The sequence below is a fragment of the Ceratosolen solmsi genome, unplaced genomic scaffold (assembly GCF_000503995.2).
Source record: "Ceratosolen solmsi marchali unplaced genomic scaffold, CerSol_1.0 scaffold10, whole genome shotgun sequence".
Lineage (NCBI taxonomy): Eukaryota > Metazoa > Arthropoda > Insecta > Hymenoptera > Agaonidae > Ceratosolen > Ceratosolen solmsi.
Genome location: NW_011948412.1, coordinates 18,303,102 through 18,317,072, shown reverse-complemented (window position 1 = coordinate 18,317,072; position 13,971 = coordinate 18,303,102).

The window sequence follows — 13,971 nt, the reverse complement described above, 5'->3', positions numbered from 1 at the left end:
ACTATAAATTTTATAAATTTAGTAAAATAAAATATCAATAAAAATGTTTATAGTATATAAAAATATTAGTGATTAAATAAGTGATAATAGTTATACTTTTTTTAAATATTCTAAATATTTTTTACTTTAATTATATATATTATATGTAATAGAATAACCCAAGTAATTATTATTGTTAATGTTGGTCTATATAATATGTTATGTAAAGTATAGTTATTAGAATTATCATATAAAGAAGATGAAGAGTTATATTGATTAAAATCCTCTAAATTAAAATCACGTATAATATATAAATGATAAGATTAAAATAAATCTATGATTTTCACCAACTCATTTCCCGAATTAATCTTTTACAAATTCACATAAATTGTATTGAAGGAAACAAACACTTTGTCAACAGTGGCGAATATTGCGGACTTACAATATTTGAGAAACTACTAGGATTACTTCATTGAGTCGATCGACGCCTAGTGTACGTGAATCATGAGAGAAAAAAAAAGTGAGCGACGTCGAAATACATACTACGAATGCGAGTTTGCGACTGGAATTGCGCTTGATGCTCTTACCTCTTTAAAAGTCACCGCTTTGCGACAGTATGATCTATTGCGCATGCGTGCACATAGTTAGGATTTTTTCAATGTAAGTCAACCTTAAAATAAACATATACTAAGTTATTAATCGATAATTTTCTTACACATGCAAGAAAAAATGAATGTAATTACAAATCTAAATACAAAAATATACATGGTTAAGTGAAATCGTATAATTTATTCAGTAATACAAATAAAGTTTAAATACATATAAGAAATTTTAACTATGTGATTACACCATTATTATATTTCCATGCTTGTTTAATTATAGATTTGGATGAAATTTTATTAATTTTTCAAAAATATAAGTCTCCTCATTATATATTACTTAATAATTATATAAATTTGTTTCGATGCTAGTAAGCTATTCATATAATAAAATTTACCTGATTCATTTATACAATTTTAATCACTTATTGATTAATCAATCGATCTTTAAAGTAGATATTTGTAAGACAAATCATGATTCAAATTTAATCCGATAAATGATAGTTATCTTATATATTATAATTTTTATATCGAATTTCACAGTTCAGAAGAAATATCTCTTAAATACAATATAAAATAAAAAATTATTTAAGAGAAATTAAATTTATATTGAAAATTTTAAGCTTAAATCCATATTCATATCTTTAATAAGATACATATCAACTATTGGTAAAGCAATACAAAAATTACCACCTTTCCTTACTCTATTTTTAATTTATTGTTGATAAGAATATTTTTTAAATATCTCAATTAATGTTATAACTATGTTATATAGATGTATTCTTAAAATGTGTTTTATGTATTCCAAGCAGTTAGTGTTAAATTTATGGTTAAAATAATTAAGAAAAAACGTTTATATGTTGAATATAAAATTTAATAATTTTTAGATATTATCAAGTAAGATATTATAAACTAAATATTTATATATATATAGATATATATATTTATTTAGTTATTTTAAAAATATAATTTTATTGACTACTAATATTGCATTCAAATTATGATGCATATTCTTATCTTATTTTTATTTACCTTCGAAGTACAAAATATTCCAATATTTATTCAAACATTATATTTATATATTATATTTATATACATATCTATTAATTTTTAACAAATAATCAGATTATAAATGACATTATTCGATTCAATACAAATAAATAATTTTTTAAGTCCATAATAACGAATATAGTAATGTTACCGCATTCGATCAAATAAACTTCAATATTGTAAAATTGTTCCCTAGGAAATTATCGTTAAAAAAAATAAAAGAAAGTGCCGGATGCAAGTATAAAATATTTTATTCAAAATTAATTTGTCTAATATTCGAAAAATGCTGCTTGTAATTTGAATAACCTTATAAAACGTAGTGTATATTAAGTTATAAATAAAAATATATTCTGTTTATAATTTTAAGAAAAAATAATTTAAAATTGAGATTAACAGTTTATTAAAATTTAATATTTATGTTATCTGTCCATTTATTTGATAAACTGGACTCGAAGACTCATGATACATTAGATTAATTAAAGATAGATAGGAACTTTTGCTCTTTAATCAAGAGAAGATCCATATTAGATATGAGCATTAAAAACTACTTATTCGATATGTTAATACCATGTAAATATGAAAGGACCTAATGAAAGATTATTATAAATAAATATAGAGAAAATATTTATGAATTGAATTATCTAATATCATTTAACTGAAATTAATATATTAGATCGAAGATATCGATTAAAAATATATAATAACATAATTATTAAACAAATATAAATCAATAATATGAATACATCAAAAATATTTCCTTGCTTAAAACTTAGAACATTACAAGATATATTACATATTCTATGATACGATTTGAAAAAAAAACATCATATTTTTGATCTTGAAATATTTTTCTTGAACTAATATTAAAATACATATTAAAAAAATGTAAATTAAATGCGAATAATTAAATATGTAATGTGTAATAAAAAATTTATAAGAATGCCTGATAATTATATTACAATTAATTTTATTATGGACTTTCACTTATTGAATTGCTAATTTTCATATACAATTATATATTTTAGTTTTCTTTGTGCATTTCTAGACAATTAAAGATATTTTCAAATTCTACTTACTATAATTTTACTTTAAGAAAATTTTTTTCATATTTTGGCTTATATTATAATTATGTAAATTCCTCTGTAAAATCATTGTAATCATATATAAGATCTTAAATCATAAATCTGTAGTAATATTAATTTCTAGAGTTTTATTTTAAAAAACCAAATGTTATTATTAGCTTTTAAAATTTTATCACGATTAGCACATAGCTATTAGTTTACTTAGATTCTAATCAACTTTTGGCAATTTATTAATATTTTCTTTCTATTTTGTATATTTTATTTCGTACACAATAAATATTTCGTCTGTATGCTTAATAATATTAGATACTGCTTTAAAAACTATTTCCTTGTAAACATAATTTTATGTAATTTGTTCTTTATTGAATTATTGTTTTTCAGCAATTTTTAAATTTTTGATTCACAAAAACAATATAGTAAAAAGTTAAAGTCACAGAAATAGTACTGGAAATAATAAAATTAAGAATATAAGTTTTATGTAAATTACTTTCTTAAAAATATAAGTATCTAATGTTTTTAAAGCAATGCTATTCTGTTTGCGCATGCTGGCTAAATCTATTTCAAAGTGTCTATTTTAACAAGATCTGATTAGTTTTCATATAAAATTTCTTATTATTTTTAAACAATTATCTCATTAAACTATTAATAAAATATTTTAAAATAATTTACAATTTATTAATAGTTTATTTTAGTAACCATTATGAATAACTCCGATTTTAACAATTAAAAATTAAAATGTAACACACATAAGACGATAAAATAGAATTATTAAATTTTTTAAATAAAATTTGGAAGCACACTTAATCTAATTTATAATATCTAGGTTTTCAAAAATTACATATTGTTCATTATAATCGGATTAATAAGATTAATTAATAATATTAATAGATTTTAAAAAAATCATATTTTTTTGCGATATCCAAGAACACTTATCATTATTTTAAATTTTCATATTATTTATGTGTCTGTAAAAAAATAATAATCTATGAACAAGTATGCAATAATATTACATGTTAGATAATGAATTAAAATTTAAATGCTCAGAAATAATCTAAATATAACTTTGATTCATCGCACTCAAATGAATCCACTCAAAATCTACTTTTATATACAGAAATTCTTCATAATTTAATATAGTTGAGTATTATTATATTTGTAAAACTTTATGAATAAATATTCATTACTATAAATCGTAGTAAATACGATGGAAATAGGATTTGTTCTTTACATTTTTTAATATTTTTATGATATTTCAAACGTAATATCAATTTTACTTCATGTACTTAAATGGCCGAATTTTATATATTTTCAGGTTAAATTAATGATCATTCATTTATTTGAATGAATTTAAAATGAAATGACTGAATTATTACCTATTCCGAGAGTTCATAACTAAGAGAGAATTTTTACTAATTATATACACGTAAGATAAATAATAAAAAAAATATAAAATAATAATAATATATTTTAACAATAATTATTTCAGTTTTACCTTATCCAGTAATTACGATGAATTCATAATTGCTACTTGAATTTTATTATTTTATTTATTATTTTAACTATCATTTATCAAACTAATTTGTATGAATACAGTATTTTTCATTAAACATTATTAAAACTAACTGAAATACTATTTTTCATAAAAATAAGTAATTATTGTGTTTTTAAATATATTTTAATCGTTATTTACAATATTTGACCCCGAAACATCTGAGATCTATGTTTTCAAATATATAAGAATAGTAAACAAATCTAATTTTAAAAAATATTGAGGACAACATCTTTAGATTCATGAATTAAGCCTAATGATGTTACATCAAATTGAAAACGGTGATTTGAATTAGGTCATTATCATGAACATTACGCCACGCGAGATCTACGATTAATGATAAACAGTCACACCGTCTCATTTGATTGTCATTGTAATTGCTCCCGTCATCGCCATATTTACGACTCACTTTCAATGCCAATGTCTTACATTATGTTTTTCTCTCGTATGTAAATCTTTGCTTACTTTGTAAAACTGAAAATGTATTTAATGCATATTATATAACTTTTTTATTTATACATTCTAGAGTATAAAAATAAAATACTAGTTTTATAAATACTAAACAATATAATATTTATGCTTTTAACTTTTTTTTCTTACTAAATTAAATATTTGTGCCACACAAATCTATTAAGTAAGATCACAATGTGTTTAATAAATAGCTCAAATTATTTGAATACCTAAATTATAAATTTTATGGTTAAAAAGTATTTTAGTAGTATTTCGAATTTTAAATATTCAATCATATTGCATACCTAAAAAACAAATTTAATCCATTGAATCGGTCGATATATCAATATATAAAATATTTATAACAAAATCAAATTTTTATTTAGTCTACATTTGTATTAAATATAATAATAAATAAATAATTATAAAAATATTCGATATTCTTTATCAACTCCATTATAATATTAGTCATTTCATAATTTTATATTTCAATTGTTACAGATGTAATAAATGCATCACGTTATGTAGCTGATATTTTACGCGATCGTGACTCAAAGTGAATATCAAGCAGTTAACGGATTTTATAATGAAAATACATTATTAAATATCTCCATATATAATTTTAACACAATATTGTTTATTATTTTAAAAAATGTACTAATGCATTTATGAACATTTACGATTACAAATTATTTTATAGTAATTTATTTTTGTGATAAAGAAATATTGTTTAAGTAATTCGTGATTTTGCAAGAACTTAAAATAAATTTTCATGAATATTAAAATAAATTACGTTTCAATAAGTGTATTAAATGTAGTTTTTGTGTACATAAACTGATTATTGAGTTTAAATGAGTAATAAATATGATATTGTTTTCTATTATCAATTATCAATATATATTGATAATTATTAGATACCATTATATTAACTTTGCATTTACTTAAGGCAACGGAAACTTAATTAAAGTAAAAATAAAGTACTTAGATTTAGTTATATAAGTACGGACTACAAATATCTCTGAATTCACAAAAATATTGAGTTGAGATAACTCTAAACTAAATGAATATAAAAATGTATTTCAGCATTAGACACTAAAGTGAAACTTTGTTCATATTCTTATTAAGTTACAAAAGGAAAGCTTATTTAAGTATTACGATAAGCTTATTTAAGTAATACAAGTATTTAAATATTAAATTTCCTTTATTCATTCTTATATGCATACACTTTTATTCCAAATATTGTTTTGGAAAAAAGAGGTTTGAGAAAGAAAGACCCGTTATTCAATTGTAAGTACACACGTCTTAATTTTTCAATACAATACAAAATTCAAGTTATTTAAACTTAATATCGTTCGAACTCTTATTATAATTTTTTTTTAGTGTAGTAATTTATCACAGGACACAATAAATTAACAACGAATCATAAAGTCTAACCTTATAAACAATAAAATTGAATAATGCAAATAGAAATGTTTATTATGCTAGCATAACATAATTAACATTATAAATTACATACATATAAGCATACATCACGTGCGTGCGCACACACAAACACACATACACACACACACATACAATATAACAACAACAAAAATAATAATAATAGTAATAAATAAGTTGAACAAAGATTAAATACTATTATTTAAAAATTATAGATTTATAGAAAACAGTAATAATTCAAATGAAGCATTACCTCAATTTATTTACTTTATAAAATCAGCTAATTAAATTTAATCTTATTAAAACATGTAATGATTTAATTGCTGGCGTAATATTAAACCTATGAACTTTCAATAGTTGATATCATTCTAATTAAATGTTGAAAATTAACTGAAGACGTCAATTACAATGTTTAAATGCGATAGCAGGCAAGTCTGGCAATGAGGCGAGGAAGCATTAAGAATGAGGGTAATAAGACTCGTCCTCTTCCAACAAAGAATAATATACTTTAACAATACTCCAATTAGAATGAAAGTAACATCAGTAATTATTTTATATACGAATGCAATATATATATATATACATATATATGACTATATGACTCTAATTAGTATAATACATTAATCTATATTAATATTTTCGTTATTTGGAGACGACATTTTAATAATTATGGTACAGCGAGAAGTGGCATCATAGTGACATCCGGTGGTAAGAGAGAGTCGACCTCATTTGTTTCACTGTCCTTGAATAATACATATGCATCTTATGCTTCGTTGGACAAATATGCATAGCTTTTTCTTTATACATATATATAAAATGCATTATTAATAAAAAATAAAAAAATTTACTATATATAATTTATATATTTATTAATATTAATAAATATAACTTTTAATATATTTCTATTATTAATTTTTTTTATTATGAATGCAAGGTTTGAAATATTTTAGAATTATATAAGATTCTCGACATTTTGACATAATTTACTACTAAATTGAACATTTTAATAATTGCTATATATATTTTTTCTTTTTATGTTTTTTGCAACTATTTGAATTATATTTAAGGGTCCAAAAATAACGCCCTAATAATTTTATTATATGCAATAGTACTTACATGAAAAAATCAGATAGGATATCAATTTTACATATTTCAACATTTGCATATTTCATAATACTACGGTTAATAATAAAATATAAAACAAATGATAACAGAACACCCCCCCCCCACACATATATGTACGTGCGGCTATGTTATTAAAAACCAAATATCATAAATATGTATATATATCAATTCACTTTTACGAAAAAAAATTTTAATTTAAAAATCTAAAGTTGCAAAATGTCAAAATACTAAAGTAACTTTATTATTATACTATTTATGTTGTACAAAAATAAGTATATTATTATATTAATATTATTCAATCTAACTTATAAACATAACTTTATGTTTTCATCGTAGTAAAATCATATCAATACAAGCGAGATAGTTCTAATTGTTTGAAGTTGATTTTTATATCATTGTATATAATTGTAATTACCCTGCGGTAATACCAGTATTTAATCGTTTATTATCGTTAGAAAACAACACAAGTTTATTATATATAGGCAACTATAGTTTTGGTAAATATTTTATTATTTATACAAATTTAATATAAACGTGTGTGTTTCTTTTGAATTTGATATTTCATAATATAATTCCCATGAAATATTTTTATTGTTTTTTCATAACTACCGAGAAATTATTTATTTATAATTAATTCTAAAAATGTTGATACACATATATCACACAATTTTTTCTATTATTTAAAGTATAATTATAAAAATATTATATATAAAAGTGTCTATGTAAAAATCTGTGCCACTGAGTAAGGGGGTCATACAAGATTACTATACTTTTGGACAACAATTTAAATTTTTAAGATAAAATTAATATGCCACAAAAGTAATTGCTTGAAAAAGATGTCTCTGTTCCAGATAACATGACTCAGAGATCATACGTATAATGCTCATGGGCTTATAGAATGTAAAATATATTCATCACTCATAAATAGATGTAAAAAAGGTATAATTTCAATATGTTAAGCTTTTGCATAGTATTTTGAAAAAATAATGCCGTGTGAAAGTTTAAAAATGAATTTAATCTACAAGAAATTTTTTTCTTAGAATTTCCAAAAATAAAACATAGTTTAGTTTAACTTACACTTATTTTACACTTCATTAATTCATTCTTGCACAAAATTTATTATAAAAACATTAATTTTTAAATATTTTTGTTAGACTATATAATTTGATATAATTTCTTTATTTATAATAGTACAAACAAAAAATGTATGTGAAATAAAATATCAATAATTGATAGAAAAATTTTTCATTTTAAATAAAAAACAAATATTTGTTGTTATATTATGTCCAACGCATTTTATGGTAATGAAGATTTTGCAAATTCTTTTAGTAGTTGAATGCTTTGACTTAGTAATTATAATTTTTCAAGTGATTTTGAAAAAGAGATATTAAGAATACGGAAGAAAATTGTGTAATAATTTAAACATTTTTATGAATGAGAATCAATGCCTATAGGTGCTTTAAGATAATAAAGGTTTTTTTATTATAGAAATTAGTTATTCGTAGATAAGTATTATAATTTAAAATTTAAACTAGCTATATGAAAGAGCCTTTAATATTTCGTATTTGACATTTCATCAATTTTTAAAAGGATTAAATAAAATCTGGTCATCGGGAAAAACATTAGTAATTACATAAATTTTGAAATATTTACAGTATAAAAAAACATTTTAAATATAAATAAAATGAGGGGATTTTATACAAACTTCCACTTCCAACAACTAAGATGAACATGTTCAAAGTGGAAAATATCCCTTTAAAATAAAGCCGTTAAAATTTTAAAATATCTCATTTAAAATTATGTTATAATCTGTTTTATCCGTTAACCTATTTTCAATATCTTATTTTAAATTATCTGTCTTAATTTTCTAAAACTATCTTATTAATAATGAATGTTTTACGACAAAAGTTCAATACATAAAATAAAGATAAAGATATATTTTGATCTTAGTTACTTATTACAATATAATTAATGTTTTTATTACCAATATAATACTTGAACACATGTGTTAATTTAAAAAGTTAATTGATACAGTCATATGTTATTTCATAATTAATTTTGTTTTAAATGTTCAATAGGAAAAACACGAAACTAATAAAACATATAAAAACAAATATAAAATACAAAATTAAATAAAGAATATGCAATAATTTGTCTATTTTCCAATATATAAAATGAATGAAAAGAATTTGTTTTTAATGATAATTAAAAAAAAAATTATTAAATTTTGTTTTAAAAAAGTGTGTTCTATATAATCATATTTTTGTAGATGTTTGAAATTTTGAATATTATTAATAGATATAAATAAATTTCTTAATCGAATAATAACTTAATAATAATGCAATAATTGCAATTATTAAGACATATACTTTACCTAACATATAAATCTCATATATAATATTACGTATATTAAAATAAGTAATTAAATATGTCGTAGCAATAAAATTGTACTAAAAACAAATTCATAAATATTGTATTACCTTAGTTGTATTATTCAATTATCGGTGAGAAATCAAATAGAGATCTATTTTATCGTTTGACGACTATGCCACAGTTCTAACCGCTAGATAGCGATAGTAGGAAATTTCAATGTAAATAAATCGTAAATTTAAAGTGAGAACATTTCTTTTTAATTTTGATATATTAATGATTTGGAAATTATGTATTGATTAAATAACATCCATGAATACTCTGAAATCTATCGTAATTGCGATATTGTTAAATACACTCCAGTCCTTTTTGAAATATTTAAATAGAAAAAATCAATAACATAATTTTTTCGTATTTGTTTTTACAGAGTAAACGAATAATTTGTTTATGTCCTCTTTACAAAAAATCATAGCTAAATAAACACTATAGAATTTTAATGCACTTATTGCTAGTAAATTTTCAATTTTGGAGATAAGTATGTCTAGATTACATAATTTATTATTCATTCAATAATTAGTAATTAATCCAATAAAATTCTTTGGCTTATTTAACATACGAATAAACATTTATTTCTATTGTAATAAAACATAAATATTGATTAAATTATATTTAATTAATATATTTAAAAGTTATTCTTATAATTTTGGTATATCCATTTAGCTCATGTAGATTCATAATTTGATTATTTACGTAGTATTTCATTTTTTAAATTTTTGTAAAAAAGGTGTTTGAAAATGAAATTAAACATTTCAAAATTTATTATGTAATTTATTTATTTATCAGAAAAATCATACAGCAATAATATCGAAGGGGTACAGAATATGCTATTTATTTATAAAGAATATGTAACGAGAAAACTAACAGAAAATCGACGTGTTTATGATTCTCTGCAATGACTTAATTAAAATCCCTGTTAAAAAGTATACGCAAGAATTTGAGAAATTCATTAGCTTATAGTATTAGAAATGTCTTTTAAATTAAAAGTATATAATAACGTTTTTTAAGTTGATCGCAGATAATAAAACTGTGCTATTAGTATTTATTATTCTCGTTCTTTGCATGACTTTCTTACATTGTTTTTCGCAAAATTTTTTAGTTACATATGGAAAATAAGAATGAAATTCATAAAGTAATTTAGCAATTGCTATATTTTATCGCTTAAAACATTTTCATTTTTGCCCTTGCATTCTTATTTCTAAATAAAAACAAAGATAAAAGAAGAACGTAATATATCGATAAATTAATTAAAAAATCTATGGAACAAAGGAGCTTTTATATAATATCTCTGTTCTCGATAAATTTTTAATAATATTTTATTTTTAAATTATATAAATCTATATATTTATAGGACTAATAAAATGTTCAGCAAAACAGAACTTTAGGACTGAAAAATTATTATTTGGTATTTATACCTTTAATATGATAAATAAATGAAGAATTAAAAATCATCAATTAGATATTAAATTTAAGTAAGGCTTTCAGAAAAATAATTTAGATATTATATTAAATTAATTAATTTTTTAAATCCTAAAGTGCTATGATCATTCATAAATGTCATTTAGTGACATTTTCATTTTTTTTAACCACCAAAACATCAGTGAATATTTATATGTGTTTTATACGCGCATATGTTTTGTCAGTTTTTTATTTATACACCTATATTAAATCGAACTCATAAGATTTACCAAACCGCTTTTAAACACAGTTGTTCAATATTTAATTTTTCTTTATTATTAAGTTTTATTCCTACTATCTTATACGTGTATTTATGTCATAATTCATACATAACACACAGATATATATATATATATATATATATATATATTACGCATAACCGATAGTGACTGCAGGTAAGCTTATGAGTAAATATGATGATTGTGATGAAAAATGTCATGTGTATTTATTTACTATCGGTACGTAAATCGCGAAGTCACTGGATACACTCTCATATTAAACTTTATTTTCCTCTCACTTTTTTTCTTTCGTAACCTTAATACAGATTGGCATCGATGGCTACCATCGACGAATTTGTTCTAGTATTATGTATTCATACAGTTATTTGAATTACACGCATTCGTATGCAATACAACGATTGCTAAGTAAATGAGTTTCAGCACATGGAAATGAAAATATGTAAAATATACCGTTTTCATTTCGAAAATGTTAATAATTGTTGAATCGTCATTCGAAAGGTTATAATATATATGGTTTTATGTTGTAATAATAAATTTGTTCTCGTTATTTATTAAACTATTCTATTATATATATATATATATATATTTTTTTTTTTTTATATGACAGAAAGTAATTCAGGAAATTTATACAATAAATACATATAAATAATATTCTTTCCTTGAAACTTGAAAAGAAGCGAGGCTTATGCAGGTTATCCAATTTACAACATAATTGATTATGTAATGTTGTGCAACAAAAAGGACATTAGCGTAGAGCAATTATATTACCAGTGCACTTTTTGGAGAGTAATTTTCTATAATTACCGCAGCTGTAAGATTTTTTTTTTACTTTTAATTATTTCATAATCAATGTTATTGAATAAAGAATTTGACTATTGTTTACACTTGTATAAATATTGGATTATTCAAATTCACTAGAATCTAAAAAACGCAGCAAGCACTGTTATATTTATATAATAAATTCTAGATTAATGAAATTTTGTTTCCTCGACAATATTATATATTAAATTCGCACTTTTATCAAATACTCATATTATTATTAGAAAAATGTGCTTAAAATCCCCGCTCTGTATCTCCCGAAATATTATGGTTTAACTGTGATCACCTTAAAATGTGGTTCAAGTAATTTTTTACAAACTGTTTTCACAGACATTGAATTTTCAAACTTTAAGAAAATACTAAAATTTCATATCTTCAATTAATATAATATAATGTTTGTAACAATATCATTTTGTTATTATTATTATTACTGAAAATTTTAAAGAATTTAAATCAACCAATATAAATAAAATTCCCAAGCAATGAATTACAAGTAATATTAAAATTATTTGTGAACAATATAGTGATATAAGAAAATATTAAACTCTGAAATCCTTTTAGTACTGATTGAAATTTCTATAGAAAATCCTAGGTAGGTCTATAGTAACGATAACAGATTTATAGCGAATTTAATTGTATTTTTTACTCGCTATGTCAATACAGTTCATATTCTAGATAGCATAAATAAATAATATAATAATGATTAGCCAGTGCATTTAAGATACAAACACAGTTTGTTATTGCATTAAGTGGTTTCTTCATTAAAATTTGTGTATCATGAATATCAATGAATATTTTTTTGCACAAAAAATTTGAATTATTATTATTATTATGTTTATTAAAATAAATTAATTTATTTCACTTTTATATTATTTAATTTATTAATCTGCAACTCATTATATTTTAAAAGATAAATCATATTTTCGTTATTAATAAAATAATTCAGCATTAAAATTTAATTTTCATTAGTGAAATATTATTTAGTAGATACAAATAAATTACATAAAATATTATATTTTATTAAACAAAATGCATTATATTAAATAAAATATGAATCTGTATTAAACTAGAAAATCAAATAGAATGTGGCTTCTGAAATTTATATCTTATCTACATAATTTACAAAAAAAAAAAAAAAAAAAACACCAAAGAAATATGAAAAAAAATATGAATATTAATTATTTTAGTGATTGCAAAATTAGAACCTTAATATCATTATTTCTAATAGTATACAATAGTATTTTATTTGAAGTTTAATATGTTAAAAGTGATTTATAAATTTCTTTTTGCTATTTTAACCATTTACTGGTATATATTTACAGATTTCGGTAACTAAAATTCATTATAGTCGTTAGAGATAATAATGGCGATTAAACTACACAAAATTGAATAAGTTAAGTGTACATATGTATTTCAAATTTTTTTCTCGTATATAATAAGCTGCAATTTAAAACACATGTACATATGGAAATTGTCTACTATTTTGAATAAATCTATTTTCATTCTATATTGCATAAACAGCTTTAACCATAATTTGTATTTATATATTTAATAATTATTATTTTATTTAATAATATTCATCCAACAAGTATTATCATTTTTTTGTAAATCAGTTTTATCATTGGTTATCTTTTTTTATTAATCATTGTCTACAAATTTATTTTTATAATTCTCTAAAATAACTATTTAATTAATAATCTCTCAATTAATAAGTAAATCTATATCCATAATTAAAATTTATAATTGAGAACTTT